Here is a 23,686-nt window from a genome sequence, read left to right as displayed (position 1 = left end):
ATATGCAGACAAATGAACAAAGGGCTTAAGAGAAATATTTCCAGAAACTACTACCATTACTTGGAAGTCCTGTGTTCTCTGTGCTTATTTCTATACCCTATTCAAGAGCAGATATAATCACAGCTATGTTTAATATGTGGTCTTATAAAGATTCAGTAATATTCATTTCTATTTAGACTTTAAATCAAACATAATTTTACATTAGTTTAAAAAATATATTTATGTTCTTAACTAAGGAAAAACATGAAAAGAAAGTTCACATGAATGCCCATGTACTAACAGTGGCTTATTTGAAAAGAATGTGTTTTCCTCAACCATTAAATATCTTCTGAAATTAATGTTTAAACAAGAGAATACACTAAGCATACCCCAATAATGTTTTTTAAAAAGAAAATAAACACAAAAGAAACATTAGAACAGAGTTTTAAAATAATTCAGCTGAACTCCAAAACCAGAAAAATCAGGTTATTTCATTATTTTACTACTCAGTGGGGGCAAAGGACCCATATAAGTTCAGTGACAAAGAAGCATTAAAGCACTGTTAATCTAGGTAACAAATGCAGAATCTTTATTGCAACCATTTCTTCAGTTCCCCAGAGATGATTGCCTCCTATTATGTATAATAAGTTATTCACTTCTTCAAGTCTAAATTGCTCAAGAAAGTGTTTATCCTTTTCAGCAGTACTCCTACAGAATATCCCATTGTTTACCCAGATCACCTTTGAGATATCACAATGACATTTGTAAGCCATAATATATATATATATTTTTTATACACATTCTTTTCCATCATGGTTTATCACAGGATACCGAATGTAGGACCTTGTTGTCTATCCATTCTATACATAAAAGCTTACATATGCTAACCTCAACCTCCCACTCCATCCCTCCCCCAATCCCCTCCCCCTTGGCAACCACAAGTCTGTTCTCTATGTCTGTGATTCTGTTTCTGTTTCATAGGTTCACTTGTGTTATATTTTATTTTATTATTACTTTTTTAAATTTTTACATCTTTATTGGAGTATAATTGCTTTACAATCGTGTGTTAGTTTCTGCTTTATAACAAAGTGAATCATTTATACATACACATATGTTCCCATATCTCTTCCCTCTTGCATCTCCCTCCCTCCCACCCTCCCTATCCCACCCCTCTAGGTGGTCACAAGGCACTGAGCTGATCTCCCTGTGCTATGCGGCTGCTTCCCACTAGCTATCTATTTTATGATTGGTAGTGTATATATGTCCATGTCACTCTCTCACTTTGTCACAGTGAAAGCCATAATATTAGTAAGAAGATTAGAGATCACTTAGAGGTCTCTAAAACCTACCTACAATTCAGAGAATATACTTGAAGACAGTTGGCATGAATTAGCTACCGTGCATACAAACCCATCTAGTGGAAACTGAATAAACTATAATTAGCATAAAGTGAAAATAGATGCTACATTTCTCAAAAACATCTGTGGATTTTTCCTCTCTGAATTCAAAGTTATGAATAAAGTGTCTTTATAGATATATTACTTTAAATATTTCCAGTATTACCAACCTTTATTCTATGGGTACGACCATCCAGTTACATGGATTTTTAAATTGCCTTTGATTACTTACTACATTCTTGCCTTTCCTTATATGCAATGATACATCTTCGATTTATACTGATTTCCTGGAAATTTTCTAAATATTTTAATACATATACTCTCAATATCCAGCCTTCCTTTTTCTCAGTTTTTTCCAGGTTAGTTTTGTTGTTGTTGTTAGTTGAAGTTTGTCAAAAGGATAGGTACAAAGAAATGCCCAACTTACCACATAGAGAAAAATTAGAGAGACAACCAAAGTTGATAAGGCATGATTTATATCCAAAGTATGACCAGAATATGTGCCTTGTCAAAACTGAAGCCTAACTTTATATTTTTCTAATTGTCCAAGTTCTTAATGATAAGATTTTAGAAATTTTTCTTGAACTACAGGAGAGAAAACATTATGAAGACATGGAGAGAGAGTTATAATAAGGTCAAATTAATAAAGGTCCAAATATCACTTGTGAGAATGAATGTTTGGGTCAATTCTTTTGACCATTCTTTTGGGAAAAATATCTTAGGAAATATATATTTTATGGAAAGAGTCTTTTTACACTCATAATCTTCCTCTTATACTTGTCATGGAGCCTCACATTCTTTACTTTTTTTTTTTTTGCGGTACGCGGGCCTCTCACTGTTGTGGCCTCTCCCATTGCGGAGCACAGGCTCCGGACGCGCAGGCTCAGCGGCCATGGCTCAGAGGCCCAGCCGCTCTGTGGCATGTGGGATCTTCCCGGATCGGGGCACAAACCCGCCTCCCCTGCATCGGCAGGCAGACTCCCAACCACTGCACCACCAGGGAAGCCCTCTTTACTTTTCATGAATGTGAAAAGGAAACATAAATCGGGGCAATGAAAAATTTTAAGGATAGTCTGTTTCAGTTTTTATAAAGTTAAGAATAAAACAAGAGTAGGAAAAATCACAAGGGACCCAATGAACATTACCTAGTTTGACTCTGTATTAAAGTTAGCAATAGGTAAAACATTAAAAATAACCTGACTCCTTGCCCTGTGTACTATGACTTCACTTTCTTTTTAAGTGTAAGATAGTTCAGTGAATTTAAAAATTAATTGCTATTATAATTTTTGCTTTTATAATTCTGCCAACAAGTTCTGGCTACTAGAAATAAATTTTTTTTTTAGTTTTCCTGAGTATGCCTAACATTGGCATAAAATTGTTTGCCTCATATCCATTATGTTTTGAAACTGAAGATTTTTGAATAAAATGTTGCTGGATTAATCATGGTCCTTAAGTGTCTTAACAGAACCCTCAGTACTGATAAAAAACACGATATTTAATCTACAATTCAAAGTACCACACTTTTCTAATGCCCTTTTTCTGACTACTAAAATGTAAAGCATTTACATTCTAAAACCAGAGCTTTGTTTCAACAAAAATTATCAAGAAAATTATTCTGTTCTAATCCATCAAAATGCCATTCTCCTGGTAAATGAGTGGCAGTTCCTGCCAGATAATCCTACAACAATAGCACGTTGATACTCTACATAGCAATGCTCCTGGCATCTCTCTGACATAAATCAACAGCCCAGGTCTTGTCACATGAATAACAACTTTTAATACTTGAGGTACAAAAATTTATATCTGGAAGAGAATATATTTACGCATGCAGAATACCATTCAAGACTGCTAATCCAGGACTTTTACCCTGCTGTTAAAAAAAATTCCTTGTACTTGCCTTGCCTTCTATCTAGGAAACAAAACAAGTCTCTTAAAAATGAGTTCATTTTGGGGGGAAAAAATGCCATGTTTACAGAAATAATTGTCATATCTAGTTTTTAAAACAGGCCAGTATATCTTGGAAAGATATGTTTTGAAAAGATCCTTTTGTATTGTTTTTGCTTGTGTCAAAGGAATGATTAGAGCCCCAGTAAATGGGAACCTCCCAGAGTAGGCTAAATAGAAGGCCAACAGCTCACATATGGCTTGCAGCTTGGGGGATTTCTCTCAATGTTCTGCCAGAGATGGGACTGCCCAAATAGTTTCTCGCGTAAGTCCTAAGTCATAAACTGCATCCTCCTAGGCCAGCCACGCCAGAACTGGACCCAAGGGTATACAGAGTTTTGGCTGATGGGAAACAATGACTGCTTCCTAAGGAAGCCGCAGCTGCTTTCCTGAGAGATACCCCAGATGTCTGAATTTTCCCCTACTTTCCATTTCTGACTACCTGTTCTGGCAACAGTTCAAACAAAGGGTGAGGCAGGCAGCAGGCACCCAGCTGTTTTCAGTAAGCCTTGGCAATGTAGGTACTGATTTCATAAACACTACAAACATTCAAAGAGCCTATTTTCTAGCTTTTAAAGCTATAAAAAAGGTGTGAGCCTGTTCAAAAGCCCTACATCTCCTTTGCTCCAAATAGTGATAATGACAACACTGATGATGAGGATAAAAATAATAATGGCTTTAATTATGAAAGCAAAGATTATTAAAGGAAACATGATAGCATGAGCTTCTAGGAAAGAGCTCAATCTATACAGAGAAAATTGTAAAGATGTGAAATTTCCACATTACAGGGTCACCGTTCCTTTATGAAACAGCAAGGTCAAAATGTGTACTTAATTCACTTGATTTCTTATTTTTCCCACAACCCAGGCAAAAAACAATCAGATGTTGCATTATCCACTTGCTTTACAGCACATTTTCCTTTTCATTCACATATATTCAAGAATACTATTTTAAACTTTTAGTATATGTAAAATATCCTATAAAGTATATTAATGAAATATTACATAAGGTCCTCTTTATATTGATATCAGGTCTAGAAACCTAGAGAAGATGCTGATTTACATTTTAATTAAGATGAATTTTCCTGGCTTAAAATAAATAAATAAATAAATAAATAAATAAATAAATAAATAAGTAAATAAGTAAGTAAGTAAATATATATATATATATATATATCCACTCTTTGGATCTGAGATTTGAAAACTGAAAGATTTAAGTAACTCACTCATGCCTATAGGTACATATACAGGTTTATTATTTTTTAATGGTTTCTATATTTTACGTATTAGACCAAAAATATATTTGAACATTGTATGAAGTGAGTTGGAGCTTCAGTAATCTATATTTCTAGGTGACTATTAAATTTTCTGTACAACAAAGTGATGTCCCTCTCCCAAAAATCAGAACTGAAATCAATTTTTTACCTTAAGATTCTCATTTATTTTTATCTCAGTAATTCACAAAAGTGATCTTTGGCCAGGCTAATTCTCTTCAATATATCTATTATTTTTGCCGTAATTTTCTTTCCTCCAAGACCCAGTGTATATTCTTTGATATGGATTTTAAATGAGACTCTTTCAAAGAACAAATGCTACTGAATAAAAGCAGCAGAGGGAATGTTTTTCAAATTGTTCTAGAAAAACAGTTTTGGACAAAGTGATCAATTGGTAATCCAAAAATTAAGCTACTGACAGGAAATCTGAATATCACTGGTAACTTAGTGAAGGCTAAGAATGATAAACCACATACACATTACAATTAACTTGGGAGATAAAGTGACCTTAGTCAAACCAGAAGAACTCTGGAAAAGGAATAAGAAGATTAGGTTGTCCCAACTCAACACAAATTATTTTACCTCAGAGATTACTTAGAATTTCAGTTCCTGCCTCTATAAAATTGGAATAATAGTGTCTCTAATTTTCACAAGATTATGGTGAATATTGATTCAATTTTTTAAATTGTAAAGCTTTATAAAGATATAAGATAGATTACTAAAGTGTGTTCATTTTCATGCTAAAAAGATTCAATAAATTAAAAGTGAAAACAGAGTGACAGATAAGGAGACAAAAATTATAAGTAGAATTTGGAACATGTGAGATTTTATAAATGCCAGCTCTGTGTCATGGATGGTCATAGTTAAAATGATGCTTTTAAAACTGTGAATATATAATTATTGCTGGGAAAACATAATTCTCCTACAAAGTAGAGTAGGATTTTAGTGGGTAAGTACAATTATAGATTGATCATTGTTTGGAGTATTGATAGATCCATTATGTATCTCATCCTGTAAGAACATGGGAGAGTTTGATGTTCCTGATGAGTTTTCATCATGCCAGCCATCTGAACTATATCTTTTAGTGTCCTAAAGTATCCTTTTTAACTCCTTATTTATGATGAAAGTATGGAAAAAGTAATAACTTCTAATGGTCCTCTGTTTTGATCTCTCATGTTAAATTAAATTTCCATTATACCTAAAATTGTTAAAACAATTGTTTTTTACACAGATGCTACTGCAGGGGGATCCTGGGTTATATAATGGAAAATATTTTTCTCAAAAATTCTACAGTAAATAAATAATTCCTAGTGGTGGTGTTTCATGAAATATATATTTTTTAGAAAAATGTAAAAAGATTATTTATTTAGTGCTAGGTCTGGTGTCCATTAGAAAAAATAGCATGGCTCCTAGTTCAAAGGTGAATATATGTATAAAAAATTACATTGACTCAGTCCCCATTGGGTTGTATCCACTACATGAATATTCATCACTCTTGTTTTAGGCCAGGCATTTCACTGTTGACAGAACTCACTGGTGAGCAATATAGTCCCTGAATTCATTCATAGAACTTAGACCTATACAGTTTTTCATGAACATATATATTAAAGGTTGGTTTTATATATATATATATATTTATTTATTTACTTATAAATCATCAGGTCAAATTATCTTCAAAATATTGAGGTTAAAAAGAAAATAAAAATGTTTTACTAAAAAGAGGTCAATCACAAAACTATGTTAAAGTCCATTCATTGAACAAGTTATTTAATGCCTCTCTGCCTCAGTACCTTCACCTGAAAAGTGTAGATGATCTTACAAGGGTTGTTGGAATAATTAAATTAAAATAATGTTAGTATTACATTATTACAGGTTTTCATACATGCAAGTGCTCAACAAATGTCAGTAGTTTAGTTGATGCTACTGATTTGTTATTGTCACTATTGATATTAGGTCCACTTCTACGGCAGTATTTTCTAAACTTTGTTTGAAAATACATCATAGCAGTTATTCCCCCCATTATATTTACCTTTACAATTTTTTCACTTTAAATTATTATTTGTATATTCTGAGACATATAAAAAGAGATTTCTTTTCAAAGAAAGATGGGATAAAATGACTATAAATAGAAATTCTAATATTCACTTCTTTCATTCCAGTGGATCCTCTCATCCATCACCTTCAAAAACCACAATCACAAGGATAAAGAAGACTTCAAAATCCTATATTTGGTGCCCTGGGAAAAACACTGGCTGAGAGCCCTAAAACCTGGTTTCTTGTGCTTTCTTTCATAAAATGATTGAGTCATTTTATTTTCTCAGGATGTCAGTTTCTTTGTTTCTTTTTCTGTTCAATGACAGAATAGAAATAGAAAAATCTCTAAAGCCTCTTCTCAGTTCTATTATCTGAAAAGTAATTGAATTGACCAAGACAATATCACAATGGTAGAAAATTCCCAGGATAGTTCCCCCAAATAATTAAATTCGTAATAAAAAGAACACATCAGAAATGCTTCATCTTGCCCACAATACTACCACAATAAGGTAATTGAAATAACAGAGGAAATGATGGGGGAAAAGACTTTAAAAAAATCATTCTCTACATATGTGGAATATGTGAAGAGACTGGGAAAGGATGGGAAAAATGATTTCCAAATTGTCCATTTTTAAATATCAAGATCCCTAATCGTCTCCCTGGACATAAGCTGACTTTCTGGCACTCTGTTGCCTGAAATTTAGAAACTTAAGGTTCATCTTTGAAAAAATAACTTAGTGGACATCATCAAAAAGGTACAGAGGGGCTTCCCTGGTGGCGCAGTGGTTGAGAGTCCGCCTGCCGATGCAGGTGACACGGGTTCGTGCCCCAGTCTGGGAAGATCCCACATACCGCGGGGCGGTTGGGCCCGTGAGCCATGGCCGCTGAGCCTGCGTGTCCCGAGCCTGTGCTCCACAACGGGAGAGGCTACAACAGTGAGAGGCCCACGTACCGCAAAAAAAAAAAAAAAGGTACAGAGAAGTAGCCGCAGCGTGATTCTTAGAAAAAATTGCAGAGGCATATACTGAAATAAAAACAAGTAATGGACAATTTTGATAGTTACTGGTAAATAATGATGAGCTTTAAGGACAACAGAAATTTCAGAGTTAAATAACTTACCTACTTAAGTTTAAGAAATACAGTTATACTTCAATAAAGCTGGGGTAGGGGAAGCAATAAAGTTTGGCCATTAATGTATTGTCTAGGTCAAGTTATAAAATGAAATCTTCGAAACTTTTAGTTTTTAACTAGTCCATAATTCATTGTCAGTTGTTTCTCTCTCCAGTGCGAGAGAAAGGAGAGAAGGGGTGGGGGAGAGGGATTATTACTTGGATCCTTAAAAACAATATTATAAAAAATCTGGGGGAAACTAATAACCAACATAAGATATTGAATAAAGGGATAATTATATTTTAGTACAGTATGAGTTTTCAGAAAGCATTTTTGTAGCTGTAAATGTGTTTATAATTATGCCAAAAGTATATTTTATGGATTGTGGGGAAATGTGTTAATAATTTTCATAAATAAGTAAAGGCAAGTGGAACCACCTTGGTTAGCTTCTGAAGTTAGCACATACAACAGAAGTTGTCCAGAGTTAAAATTACCCTAGAAAATCCCTTAAATAACCCCTATAGTATAATGGTTTGTGTACACAAACCCTTTGTGGTAATTCCTTCACACACTCAAGTTTGAGAACCCTTGTGCTATACTGAAGAGAACAATCAAAGTAAAGTATGTAGATGTCTGATAATTTAAACCAATCTTGCCTTTTGGTTAAGTGACAAAACTTAGCAGGAAAAAAAAAAAAGAAAAAAAAAGAAGGAAGGAAGGAAGGAAGGAAGGAAATGGATAATGAGCTCTAAATTGTTTCTGGTTATCTGTAAAGGTTTACTTCTTTTTATTTTTAATATTGAGCCTCTATTACTCTAGTACTACATGTTAGATGAATGTGTTTGCTTTTGTGAAGGTCAAACAAGATATTAGAGTGCATCTTGGAGTTAGCAGTAAGTTCCAAATTCTGAGAGTAGCTTAAATGCACATATGATGTTACTCCACTTTACCTTAACATGCAGGAGAATATTTAGCTTGACTTCTTTGCCATGAAAAATTTTGTTTTGAAATGTTTTGACTGCCCTCAGCTTTTGGTTTCCATTGCTATTTCTAACTGCATCTTTGACAGCAGTGATCCTTTAAGACCTATGTAGGCAGAAGTTTTATTTCAAACATTCAAGTGAATAAATCCAATTCAAATTCTGTCACAACAAATATGATGTATCAGGACTCTCTGTTATAAGTAAACTAATTTTAGACTTGAATACTATCTTTTTTTTTTTCCTAATTATGACCTTCTGCAATAAACCAGTCCATCATAGAGTATTTAGTACAGGGATTCCCTTGTTACAAAGCAGGAGTTAAACAGAGAAAATTACAGAAACCTGGAATGAGATGACTATCATGACCCTTGAAAATTTCACCAGGATGAATATTGACTGAAGTGCCTTATAACTGACAATTTTTGTATGCTCTTATCAGAAGAAAGCACACATATTCAGAAGTGTTCTTTTTCTTTTTCTTTTTTTACCCCTCTTTAATTTTTTCCTTTGCTGTGGTGAAGTGAGTTACAAGCTCCCAAAAGACCTGAAGCCTCAACACAGCTTGGGTTGTGGACTGGATTTCTCCCACATGAGTTTGGTGGCCGGGTCAGTCGGAATGATATTAGTACATTTAATTTTCAAAATACACACAGTGGAACAGATGTGTTTTATAGGGACTGCAAAATGAAGTTCAGAAATAAGGGGGCCTGGATAATGTTCTGGTACAATATGGTTAGAGATCACTGTATGAAACTAATTCCTGCTGATAGTCATAACTTGTCTCTGTGAAAACTGGTTTATAATATTTGTGTATAGCACTATGGAGAATATCAAAGCTACCAAGATTTGAAACAGTGCAGCAGGAGCTCCAGAACTTTATGTAAATTAACCCCACAACATGGAACACATTAACTTGAGGGTTTCAGGAATTTGGAACTCAGAATGCCTGGGATGTGGGTTTAATTGAAACGTGGTATTATGACAATCAGTTTTTCTCTGGAGACAGAATTTTTTAAGGTGCATGCAAACGTATAATTGAGCATTGACATATTACATCATAGTGATACATTTTAAACAACCCGTATCTGCTTCACAATATTTATTTCACTGAAATACCACTGGATATTTAAAGATTCCTCCTTTCGAGTCCAGCCATCTAAATAAATGAACAGTACACTGAGGTGAGCCAGTCAACTCTCAGATGGGGTCAGGCCTCAAAGGCTCACACATACACAAAGCACTTCTTCTGGAAAAAATATTTCTGGGTTTTCAACATAAATCAGGGTCAACACATAATACAATCATACTCTAGTACATTTAAAAGTTGGAAAATAGTCTAACTAGGACAGTGATGCTTCCAGCAAACCTTCAGGCCAAATAGCAATCAGAGAATTCATGGCTTTGTGCTCAAACCCCATCTCTGTTCAAGTCCATGAAGGGGTTGCCTGTTCTCATGGGGAAATTTTAAATGGGAGTTAGAAAACTTCACTTTCTCCATGGTTATGATTTTACAGGATTTCTTTTTCTTTTTCTTTTCCTTTTCTTTTTCCTTTCCTTCTCATTCCTTTTCTCTGTTTTTCAACTGTAGCCACAAATGTACCAATACACTTGTGAGTAATACTAAATTCCAGGAGCCTTGATTTTCACACCATAACAATTAACTTATTTTTATGGTAAAGGAATAAGTCAAATCTTTTGAGTGAAATTCTATATGAATTACTTATAAATAGTAATAAGATTAAATAAAAATATAAAATTTTCTAATTGTACAAAGTCTAACAATATAAAAAATCCTATTTGGTCAAATTGCATATTAGATTCAGAATATACCTGATAAAATTAAGTATGTTATTGTTTAGGTTTTTTTAATATAAAACATAAAGCATAAAACTAAGAGTTACTTATTGCATGGCAGAGTTGGAAGCTCCAGGATCAACAGACTAACACAAATCTATTGAGCATGCATTATATTCCTAGATATGTACTAAAACTAAAGTGACAGAGAAATAGTATAAAACAATACTATATTTATAATACACACTCTCAAAGGGGCTGGGCCTTCAGTAAAGTGACATTACACAGATACAGAACCCTCTTCTACTACAAATACATTGAAATGTTACATAAATGCGACCTTTGAAAACCTAATATATACCTTATTTCAAAAGAAAGAAAGGGAATGCTAGATGCTGGGGAAAAGAGCAGGAACGGGAGGGAAGACAAAGTTGGAACTGGAGTTTTAATGCTCAATAGAGCCATGAAATGTGGTCTTGAATCTTTAAGTGTTGTGATGCCAGAGGTGGTCATTCTACATTATGCCCAAACCATGAAAAGATACTAGGAAACAAACACTGGCCCAGAGAGGTGGCAAGGAAGCTTTTAGTTCACCCTATGCTACAAATGGGAGAAAAAAATCAAAGTGTTGCATGAGACACTGAACAGTCAACATTTGTTCTAGAAGTGAGCGTGGTTCAGATATCCAAAGATGCTAAACTAACATAAAAATGGGTCCGTAACATGAAATTGCTAGTGGCCCAAAAGAAATAAATATTAAACCATAAAGATGCTATCACGTGCCAAGGCACATGAGAAGCCCAGGGATATAAAAATCCCAAATGAGGATAAGCTTATAGTAAAAATGTAAGTATACACATATCCATACACTCACACACATTTATAAAAGCAAACCAAAAACATCCTGAGGGAGATTCTAACAGATAGAAGAAATGGATAATTTATACCATGAATGTAAGAACTAAAGAAGCATTTGGAAAGAGAGAATAAAGTAAGAATTTTCTTTATATTTTAAAGGGATAAAAATAGTAGAAATAATGAGGAACAAACAAGGGACTAAGAAAAAACAGGAGATAAATTTAAACATAAACCAAATTTTAAAATCTCAAAACAAATATAGTTATTAAAATTAAAAATCCAATGTGCTGGTGGAAAAGCTCATTATACACAGAAGAAAATAAAATTAGGAAACTAGAAGATGGAAATGCTAAAAAGAGAGTTATAGAAACAAAAATATGAAAAAGAGTTGGAGACATGGAAGTTACATGTGTCTAACATGTGTCTAATTAGACACATGTGTCTAATTAGAATCTAACACATGTTAGAATCACTTATATGTGGAACCTAAAGAAAAATAGAGTAGAAAAGTGGTTACCAGTGGCTGGTGGGGTAGAGAATGAGGAAATAAGGAGATGTTGGTAAAAGGGTACAAACTTTCAGTTATAAGATGAATAAGGTTTGAGGATCTAATGCTTAACATGGTGACTATAGTTGATAACTATATAACTATAGATATATACCATATAACACTGTATTGTATAAATGAAATTTGCTAATAACTCTCCATGGTGATGGATGTGGTTGTGAATTTGATGGGGAATTCTATCACAATGTATATATACAGCAAATCTTTACATATACACTTTAAATATCTTACAGTGTTATTTGTCAATATACCTCAATACAGCTGGAAAAAAATAAATTTAAAATTTTAACTCTGATTAAATTTAGTGTTAAATCATGGGTATTTTAAATTGATTTGCTTAAGTTTTCCATAGTTTGAAAAAAATTATAGTTTAAAAGTATTTTTAGGGCTTCCCTGGTGGCACAGTGGTTAAGAATCCGCCTGCCAATGAAGGGGACACGGGTTTGTGCCCTGGTCTGGGAAGATCCCACATGACGCGGAGCAACTAAGCCCGTGCCCCACAACTACTGAGCCTGTGCTCTAGAGCCCGCGAGCCACAACTATTGAGCCCACGTGCTGCAGCTACTGAAGGCTGCACGCCTAGAGCCCGTGCTCCATGACAAGGGAAGCCACTTCAGTGAGAAGCCCATGCACCGCAACGAAGAGCAGTCCCCGCTCACCTCAACTAGAAGAAAGCCCGCGCGCAGCACAAGACCCAACACAGCCAAAAAAAAAAAAAAAAAAAAAAAAGTATTTTTAATTAAAAAGAGGGAGTTAATGAGACCTGTGAAGGTTCAGGACACCGTCAAGGTAGAAATGGTATTCCCCTGGGCCTGAGCAGTGGACTGGACTTGGGGTGGAGAGAAGGAGAAGTAACACAAATGAAGTGAGGAGTCCAAAGTCACCCTTGTTGGCCTGACTCTCTTTGAACATATTTGAGAGTAAAAGAAAATTTGAAAAAGAAGTCTTTCTATGAGGGCTATTCAAAACAACACTAAAGAATGGGTATCTCACTGGATGATTCCGTAGGAGAATACTGTTACAGAAGTATAAAATATGTGAGATAAATTGAGCAAGAGATCATTCAAATCAGGAAAATCTGGCATATTCATGTGTAGTAAGAGAAAGATTCATAGGTTTATTAATTTATTGCTCAAATTTGTTTTACCTCCGTGCATGAATTATCTGTACAATACTCAACAACATTCATCAGGCTATTTCTACTCGTCTGAGATTTGTATTGGAATAGATAATACAGATCACTGAACCGACAGCGACAATACAGGGTGCTGTGTGTAGCAGGGCCACACAACACAGTCTGGGAGATCAAGGCAAGTGTCTTGGAAGAATGAAGTGCCTGGAATACATTATTTCCTCAACTAAATCTTTATGAAAGAGTGATTTCATGGTTAAACAAATGATATTTAAACATTAGAGATAAAGGGGAGTTTGCTGGTGGAAAAAAGAATGGAAAATTTGGGGGCTAGAGACAAATAACCAGGGAGAAAAAAAGAGCACACACTGGAAGAATTGAGAGACGTTCGGAACGGTCTAACCCCAAAAGCACAGGAAAAAAGTAGAGAGAGATAAGGTTTGCTTAAGACGGGGCAGGCAACTGAGGGATTTTCATCACAAAGTGATATGATTAATTTTGTTCTGCAGCACCTGGCTGTGGTGTGAAGGGTGGTGACTGGCACACTCGGGGAGAGACCTCTTAGGATGCTGTCTCCGTAAGCGGATGATGACAGGGGCCAGAATTAGAATAGTTTTGGCTATGGGGATAGAGAAAAAAAGATGGATTTAAAGGATTATAGGGGATTTAACCATGAGAGTGAATGAGTTCCCCCCAAGAAATATATACATAAAAAAATATTTTTATACTCTCCTAATAATCCCATAGCATATTTTCAGAAAAACCAGACAGCTTATTACTTGTTTCCTAAATGCACCCCAGTTCTTTCCTGTTGTGCTGCTCTTCTCATGCTCACTCCCTCTACTTTTCTTTTCCTCCAATCCCATTTCTTTAAATCCCACCCATCCTTCAAGGTGGGCTTCAATGTTACCTCCTTCATGGAATATGCCATGATCTCAGTTCTCAAAAATATACAATCTCTACCGCCTCTAAACCTCCAGATTTCCCGCCTTTATTTCTTTTATTGCATTTACTACATATCGCCTGCAGTGATGGCTACTGAATATCTTATACACCTACCCAACTGTGCTTTAAGGCCAGGAAAAATATCCAATTTGTTTCCCTCTAAAGCATTTGACGTATTGTCTTATACATACCAAAGTCAGTTTTTACATGTAATACATTACAGTGTATGTAAAAATAATACATTGTATCAATCCAGAAATGTTTCTTTAAGTATGGATTTGCAAGTTATTTCAATAGAAAATTAACCTCATTTTACAACTATTTAAGTTTTAGAACTGACTGTAAAACCAAATCTAGAACTGGCTATTAATTGATGTCAATACATGCATATTATTACTAGTAACATCATCATATATGATTCTTAACATCTGTCCATTAAAATAAATAACATTAATCTAATTTTAAATTAAGTATGTTTCCAAAGTGATATGTAGGCTTATAATGATGTTATTTTTGGTAATAATATTCATAAATCTTATAAAACCATGAAAACCATAGAAGTGTTCAATAAATTTGAGAGAATAGGAAAAATAAAATCAATATATTAGAATTTTTAACAATTTGGTTTCCTTTTACATCCCCCAAAGATTAGAAGGAGAGAGAGAAGCAAATCAGATCAACTTATTTAAAAATTTTCTGAATCAGTGTGCCTCCTTGGTACTGGGCCAATAGAAAATGTAGAAGAATAATTTGGCCCCTATTTGGCTTCTGGATATTGAGGACATGTGTGTCGGATCAGAGTTACAGGGTGATTTCCATGAATCTATTCCAACCCTCCTGGAAGTAAAGTCCATCTGACAGTTTCTTGAGCCCGAGCTCAGCTTTTGTTAAGTCATCTATCAAAACTTTGGAATCTGGCTGATAAGGCTGAATGCTGCAGAGGTGCCTTTCATGAACTAACAACTTTACCTACATCATAATAAAGAGAGGGAAAAAAATGACATGATTCAAAAAAAAGATCCTCCTTGTCTTTCTCTATGAATTCTTTATTTCCCTCTCTGAGACAAAGGGCAATAGTAGCAAACATATGCATAATTCTCTTTTCCCCTAAAAAATCAAATACAGTCTTGATTCCTTAGCAGTGAACTTTGATATTTTTTCACCTTATTGAAGAGTTGGATAAACTACTTTGCCTTTTTTGCAGACATACTGGAAGTAAATTATGGAATTCCTTTTAAAGAGAGAATAAACATATGGGAGTCCTTTAAAGAAAATATTGTGCAGTTCGATGTTAAACATGCCATCCATAAAGTTAAATTTAAGCATTTGCTTCCTTCAAGGAATAGCCACTTGCTCTCCTCCTGGAGAAAAACTCAACAGAAGGAACATAGTTTTACCTCTTTTCCAGTATCTATCAATTATCAGGTGATTACTAGACATGTTGTACAGTTTCACCAATTTCATAACAATTTCTGTCAATTTAAAAGTCAAAGATTCTTAATATTTATATAGCATGACCCTCTTTACCTTTAAATTATCTCAAAATTTACAAAGAAGAAATAGCTTAAATACTTATTTTATGAGTAGATATTGTATTTGGAGAATAAAACCTCTAATTTTCCCTGTAGTTGCTCTTTCAGATATTTTGGTCTGAAATGCTACCTTTGTCTACAGCCATACCACCCTGAATGTGCCTGATCTCGTCTGAAATGCTACCTTTGGAGGAGAAGGTAGGATGTAAGCTTCAAATTGGTCCACTTTGCTATGGTTTAATTACTCCACTAAGGCATTTTAAAAAGAATAGTGTTACTATTATGAATCCAATATATTCTGGGAGGTATCTGATAACAATATTTTTGGTCTAGGTAAATAGAATACTGAGGTTACTCAATATTTGATGATCAGTTTAATTAACTAGTTTACAAATATTTGAAATGTAGCCTTAAATTTTGATTTTGGAAATCATAATGAAGTGAGACTCAGCCTGATTAACAGCAAACTTAGACTAAAGGCTCAAAATATTTTAAAAGTAAAACAGAGAAAAAGAAAGAAAATGCGTGTGTGTGTGTGTGTGTGTGTGAGAGAGAGAGAGAGAGAGAGAGAGAGAGAGAGAGAGAGAGAGAGAGAATATGAAGGAATGGAGATTTGGTGATTTTTAACATTCACCTAAATAGTCCCTTAAAGGCAAAACTTTTTTCTGTGTTAGCCCCCTTTTGCAACTTACTTGACTAATGATTAGAAATGTTCAGTAATTACTAGCAACCCTACTTGGTTATAGAGAAAATTGCTGCATCTACTAACTTATCCTCTAATTTGTTAAATAAATGATCAATTTCCCCCACATTCTTATTATGAAAATTTTAAACCTACAAAAAATGGAAAAAGAATAGTACCACAAATACCTCTATAATCTTTACATCTTTCACATATATATTATAGTTGGCCATAGGTATTTTCTCCCCTATCAATCCTTCTCCCTCTTTCTAAACATTTTTTTACCATTTGAAATGGCAAATAACAAGAAATTTTACGCCTATATGCTTTAGTATTTGTTTCCTAAGAACAAGGACTTTGCCCTATGTAATTACAAAACTATCGCCACATGCAAAGAATTTAATATTGATAAAATGATTGCAGTATAGATTCATATTTCTGCATATGTCTCAAAATATGCATGTGTGTACATATGCATGTACATGGGCTCATGTGAATCCCAGATACACTCAAAAAATCAAGCATTGCATTTGGTTAAATTTTATATTTAATTCAAACACCAACACCACTTTAAGATCTTATGGGCATAGCTGAAGCATAATAGTTGGAATCCAATAGCTTTGCAAACTTTAAATGAATGACCAAAATTTAAAGAAATTATTGAAATCCAGTTTCTGCCAAAACCTAAAAGATGTGAAGAAAATTCAAAATGGCACAGTAATTGGTATTTCTAATTTGATCATTATTCCTGTTCAATTTAGTATTGACACTAAAGGTTGCTAGAAATGGTATTATCTGATATCCAAGATGAAATTAGTAGATAAAAATTTTGACGAAACTATAGTTGCAGTGATATCATTATATTGAAATTCTCCATCACATTTTCAAGTAGAAATGACTACTTGCTTTTCTTTTAAAAAGATAATTTTCAGAAAAAAAAGTGAATCTCATCTAGGTATATGAATGAACGTTTGTTAGGGGTTGAACTCAGGCAGATCTTATAACTGGGTCAAAAGAGAATATTAAGAACAGGCACTTTTACAAAATATTAAAATGAATGCAATAGGATGTAAAATTGATTTTTGTCTTGTGAAAGAAGGAGCTAGACAGGACAGAATTTACTAGAATTTATCTACAGATAAGAGCTATTTTTACCTTGCTATGAGTTATCTATAATTTATAGAGTTGTAAAATAGCTTCCCCAGAATAAGAATCTGATACCTGAAAAGGCCTTTTCCAGGAGTCTAGATAATGTGTAGTTTTTACTTAAACACACATTTTCCTCTATATCTTTTCTAATTCCTGCCCTCAGCTATTTAAAATTTGTTATAATGATGACTACATTTAACTACAGATGAACAGCAATGTTATGGCATTTGAATTCTTGAGATCTGTATAATTAATTGAATCCTAACAAATAAATTATGAATATGCAAACATGCAAACATTTTTTTATCAGCAGCTTTATTGGGAAATGTGCTAAAAATATGTGCTCTAAGCAAACTTGGCTGGAGAATCATACCTTCATTGTCAAATAACTGTTATTTGAAGTATTCTTTTAATGAACCTTTGATATATAACATTTATTTACAATGATGTGTGTCAGGATTATTACATATGGGTAGTAAGAATGAAACAGATCTAGAAGTCAGAGAGCCACTATTTTTAAGGAGGTATGATATTCCTTCCTATACTTTAGGCTTCCAAAGAGTTCTAGAATAGGAGTATAATAAAAGAGAAAAGGATTTCACAGAGCCATACTGTTCTTTGGAACTATACACTGTGGTCAAATCTTTGACCTCTAACTGTCTTATATCCCTTCCTCATCACCCAATGCCCCTGGAACTCTGTGCTTGAAATTTCTCTTCTGCTGTTTGTCTGAGCACTGATTTCTTATTCTAACTCTAAGAGGTTAGATAGGACTGTCCATAGGAAATATGACACAATGGTTGGCTCACGAAGAGGATCAAAGCAGTTAGCAAATTTGGCGATATTAGTAACAGGGTCCAATTATATCTTCAAAAGTCTTAAAAATTATTTTGCTTCATATTACACATCTAGTAATACTGGAAGGGTTTTAAACGTTTAATTTTTGTTTAATAAAAATATACACACATTGTCGAAATATTGGAAATAGGAGTATTATAAAAAACAAAAATAAAGATCCTAATTCAGTGGTGGGGGTAGTTTGGAAAGACATTATTAACATTTGGTATAATTCCTTCAATTTTTTTCTTTATATTTCTCTTTTTTTATTCAGTGCATGTTAAAATCATACTAAATATTTTGATATATTTTCAATTTAACACATGTGAACATTTTTCTTTGTGATTACATATTCTTCAAAAATAAGATTCTCAAGAATTATGTAGTGTTTCACTGCATAAATGCTCACGATTTTATTCATTGCCTGAAACTGCATATTCCATATGCTCCTAATAATTTACCTCTATAAGTAGTAAGGTGATGGTAATCTCTATACGACAACCTTTCAGCCAATCTTTGTATTTTCTTATGACATGTTTCTGTGGTTGGAATTACTATAAAAGACCACAAATATTTTAAATTTCTCCATACCTATTGCCAAAGCTCCCAGTAAAATTGTGTGAAAATTTATAATATAACTAGAAGTATAAAAGTATGCACATCTCATTACACTCACACCAATCTTAGTATGATCTGTTTTTTAAAATATATGTTAATATATTTTTAATGGGATGAAAAGGCATGAAAAGGGATGAAAAAGGCAACCTAATGGTTTTTGTTGTTGTTGTTGTTGTTTTTTTTTGATAATTGCTAAGGTTATTCAGCTTCTATTGGAATTGTTACTCATCTAGCTCTCAATAAAAAAATCAACATATTCGTCCCTAAGGTCATTTATTGTTCATATGAGTAAATGAATATGTCTTAGTTTATGAAATATTCAGGAAAGACAAGCACAGACATAGTAAATATTTTAATGCATCTTCTTAATTATTTGAGTACTGATTAAACTGATTGGTCCAAATTATGATATTCATTCTGTGAAACTGGGCTTTTTCTTGACAGTTTTCTTCTACAGTTCTCCTCTTACCTGGGCATCTAGGCACTGAGCCCACTATCTGAACTGATGGTACTTTTTCAATAAATATTTACTGAGTGAATGAACAGGACAAGTCAGTCCCTACTGTGATAGACATTTTCTCATTGCATATTTCATAGGTATAAATGTGACCCAAGTTTGTCCTGGCTTTATTTGCCTCCATCCTATTCATCCTCTGCCCTAATAAAAACCAGCCCTTCTCACATCAGGTTTTATTCACTAAAATCTTATCAAACCTGGGTCTGGAGGGTATCCAAAAAGCAGAACTTTGAGCTCGATGTTACCTCTTCATAACATCTGATAATTCACTCTTTATTTCAAATATCACTGGCCTAGATCTGTATCTAAAGTCAGACTGGCAGCCAAGGAGATGATCTGCACTAAAAGAAACCGGTTTGCTCTTTGTTTACAGGGATTCTATATTGTTTAGCCATTGTCAGACATGACCTTAGAAAAGTCAGTTATGCTGTGAGATGGCAATTATCTTCCGACTCGAATTCTGAGAAGGATATTCTGAATTGATTTCTAATGAGAAAACAGTAGATATAAAATTAATCACCACAATCTTCTATAGGTCCTACATTAACAAATAGTCCTTGATGTTCCAGTCCATTACTTAGCTCATTGAGCCATGCTACATTTTAATTTTTTTCCTTTTATTTATTTATATATATATTATTTTACATTGGAGTATAGTTGATGAACAATATTTTATTAGTTTCAGGTGTACAGCAAAGTGATTCAGTTATACATATACATGTTTTTCCCATTTAGGTTGTTACAGAGTATTGAGCAGAGTTCCCTGTGCTATAGCAGTAGGTCCTTTTTGGTCCTCTATTTTAAATATAGCAGTATGTACATGCTACATTTTTAGAGAATAGAAATATAGGGTCAGAATTTCTGTTTCGGTAGAGCTGGCTTTTGAGAAAAAAAAAATTCTCTCTGCATAGGACCTTTACTTTATTATTAGCCCAGGAGAAAATAGCCCTGGATAATGTCAGCTTGCTCACTGACCCACAGCGAATCATTTTGGCACATAACAGCACACTAAATTACTCTCAAACCTTAATTTCCAACTATTTTTAGGGCAAAAACATTGGAGGCTAATCTTACAGATATACCTTATTACCAGAGTCACCTTCCGAAGAGTTTCACATCCATGAAAAATAATTCAACAGAAGACATCATTATAAAATCAATAAAAGGAAAAACCAAGAAATGCCTTTTTCAGACTGTATCTCTAATAAATTATCATCTTGCAGAAGAAAGGCAAGGACCTTTAATTATAATTAGGGAAGAATGCTGAATTATTACTCGAGTAATTACCTGAAAAATCCAGAGAAATGTGAAAACCGTGCCTTATTTTCATCTTTTCCCCTAGAACCAGCTTACCCCTATTTTTATCCATTTTTCCTATTGTTTTAAATAAAACTTGTGTTTCTTTCCATATTGTTTCTTTCCACAGGAAATTAAAGTCTATACTTTTCCAACAGGCAACACAATAAGCCTCTACTATGGTGGGCAAGTGATAAAATATATCTTAAATTAGCAGGTAGCTTGAGGCACATGTGGCCAAAACATGAGTTGAAAGTGCTCCAATGTTGACAAAACACACTTCATGGAGGGCATGGAAAATCCCAAAAGATCCACGGAGCTCAAGGAAAGGTAATTAAAACCAACTCTGCAGGTTATAAAAATGGAAAGGGGTTTAAAGGGAGGCTGAGTACCAGCAAAGAGAGGCACAGTGTAGGAGAGGCAAAGAAAGACTGAGGAAAAAGGCTGGAGTAGAGCTGTGAAAGGGTCAAGTAAAAGAGCCAAGAGGTACAATTCAAAACATTAAGAGTTAGGCAGAAGGACATATTGGAAATGCATGTAGAGAAGTGAAAGAGTAAGTCACTAAGAGAAAAAGAAGAAGGAAAGATAATAACTAAAGGAAAATAAGTACAAGATACCAAGAGATACAAATGATCATTAAAAAGCTATCTGGCATTCATTCATGTTTTGCCATAGCAATTATCTGCCAAAGCTGAAATTACAGTATTCCTCTGTGATTCGCCTTAATAGACTCAGCCAGGTGCATTATCTGCAAGCATTCTCATTCAGGAGAAAAATTAGCCAATCATCAATCTGGATGTGAATTTAAGGGACAAGAGTAAGTGAAAGCTCTCCAAATGATATTTATGCAGTGGGCCAATCAAAATTGCATAAATTACTGAATTCAATTGCCAGGAAAAGGGGTTAAATTTAATACAGCTAGACAGCTGAGCAGCTGCTTTCATGATTTAAATAAAAACAAGCTGAAACCCATGCTGTCAGCTCAGTGATATATGACTTGTAATGGGATGTTTCCAACCTTCACTTCCATATGACCCCCTCCACTTTAGGTAATGCTCCTTGCCTCCAGTGCAACCAACTTTTCAGAAAAACATCTGGGTCCCATTCCTGCTCTGTTAGCTACAATGCTGTCTCCTACAAACATAAGTGATTCATTGGACAACACCCTTCACTTCAGGATCAAATTCGGGAGTTTCACTGATAATTTTATCATGTTTACAACCAGAGATACTGTACACGAACATGGCACACATCTGATCCACAAAATTCCTTCACACGGTGTTCATACTTGTATAGACTGTATATATAAAATGAGAGGTGAATTTTAGTGGTTGAAATTAGAAAAACAAAGAAAGGCTATCCCCAACAGAATGGAGGTTTTGTCTTGCTACTGCCCTACTCCTTTATACTAGAAACTTCTCTTCATCTACACATTCCCCCTATCCTTCCAAAAAATAAAGGGAAGGGGAGAAGAAAAGACAAACATCCCTCTGAAAAGTGGGCTCAGCACAGGGAAAAGAAAGATGAGGACTTTGCCAATTTCACACAACTTTCACTCAGGTCAAGGTCAAATCAAAAAGAATTTATCCTACTATAAGAATAAAAATGCCAGAAATGACAACAATTATGGAAAAATGAAAAATCATATACATGAAATACTCATGATTTGAACTAGGACATTTTGTGTCTTGCAAAGCAAACCACGAAGCTCACACTTTCTATGAAGATATTCATTATTGTAGAACCCAAAACATGGTAGATGCTATCCCGAAAGGGAATCTGAAATAGTCACTTGATACTTTAAGACTGTACCTCCAATGATCGATCGATTTGCAAGTTGTAACCATCATTAAAAACAAACCATATTTCCCATTTTTAATTAATGAAACCCAAATTAATATTATAACGTATACACTTTACATTAATTTCTCATTTTAATACAGCAAGTGTCTACATATAGGCACATACAAAATTTTAAGCCAGACTTTCTAAAATGATTACTTTCCCCATTAAAAGTCAACAAAAACGGGCTTCCCTGGTGGCGCAGTGGTTGAGAGTCCGCCTGCCGATGCAGGGGACGCGGGTTCGTGCCCCAGTCCGGGAAGATCCCACATGCCGTGGAGCGGTTGGGCCCGTGAGCCATGGCCACTGAGCCTGTGCATCCGGAGCCTGTGCTCCGCAACGGGAGAGGCCACAACAGTGAGAGACCCGGGTACCGCAAAAAAAAAAAAAGTAAACAAAAAGGAGAAAGAGGACGGGGAGGAGGGAGGGGGAGGAGGGGGAGGAGGGGGAGGGGGAGGGGAGGAGGGGAGGAGGGGAGGAGGGGAGGAGGGGAGGAGGGGAGGAGGGGAGGAGGGGAGGGGAGGGGGAGGGGAGGGGGAGGGGAGGGAGGGGGAGGGGGAGGGGAGGGGGAGGGGAGGGGGAGGGGAGGGGGAGGGGGGAGGGGGAGGGGGAGGGGGGAGGGGGAGGGGAGGGGGAGGGGGGAGGGGAAGGGGAGGGGAAGGGGAGGGGGAGGGGAGGGGAGGGGGAGGGGAGGGGGGAGGGGAGGGGAGGGGGAGGGGAGGATGAAATAGAGCAGCCGCAAAACCAGTGGCTTACTGGGGCTGACTGCAGAAATTTGTGAGAATTTTGTTTCAGGAAAGAAGAAAAAAATCAGTAATAGCTAAAGTAGTAGTATTTTTGTTTTTCCCCCTTGCAAAAGAATACAAAGGTTCTTACATTTCCTCCTTACAGTTATAAGCTTCTTTGGTGCTCTGAAAATTTAAAGGTCAAAAAAGTTCACCAGTAAAGATAATTGGGGAGTCCAGCTTCTGCTTAAAAACCAGTATGTAATTTTCTAGGCCTGACTATAGGCCTTTTCAAAGGATTTACCTGGCAGGCCTTGAGGGGGAAAGCTGCCCTCCCCGAACTAGCCTTGGTGCACAGTCTGGAGGGAGTTGCAGCTGGAGACTCAGCCCTCCCCCGCCCAGGTGGGACAAGCTCTTTCACATACTGACATTCTGAGCCCAGGCAACTTCATTCCCAGGTTTCTTGATCTG

At 35.2% G+C, this 23,686-nt stretch overlaps 1 protein-coding gene across 4 annotated transcripts in view; it reads right to left on the bottom strand.

Moving 5' to 3' along the window:
* The window catches only part of AGMO (alkylglycerol monooxygenase), a 344,244-nt gene that overhangs the window by 16,041 nt on the left and 304,517 nt on the right, over window positions 1-23,686 (bottom strand). The window lies entirely within an intron of this gene.

Source organism: Mesoplodon bidens (genome assembly GCF_964165515.1).
Source record: "Mesoplodon bidens genome assembly, chromosome: 9".
Classification (NCBI taxonomy): Eukaryota; Metazoa; Chordata; class Mammalia; order Artiodactyla; family Ziphiidae; genus Mesoplodon; species Mesoplodon bidens.
The sequence above is the reverse complement of the archived record's forward strand: the minus strand, read 5'-3'. Positions and strand labels throughout refer to the sequence as shown.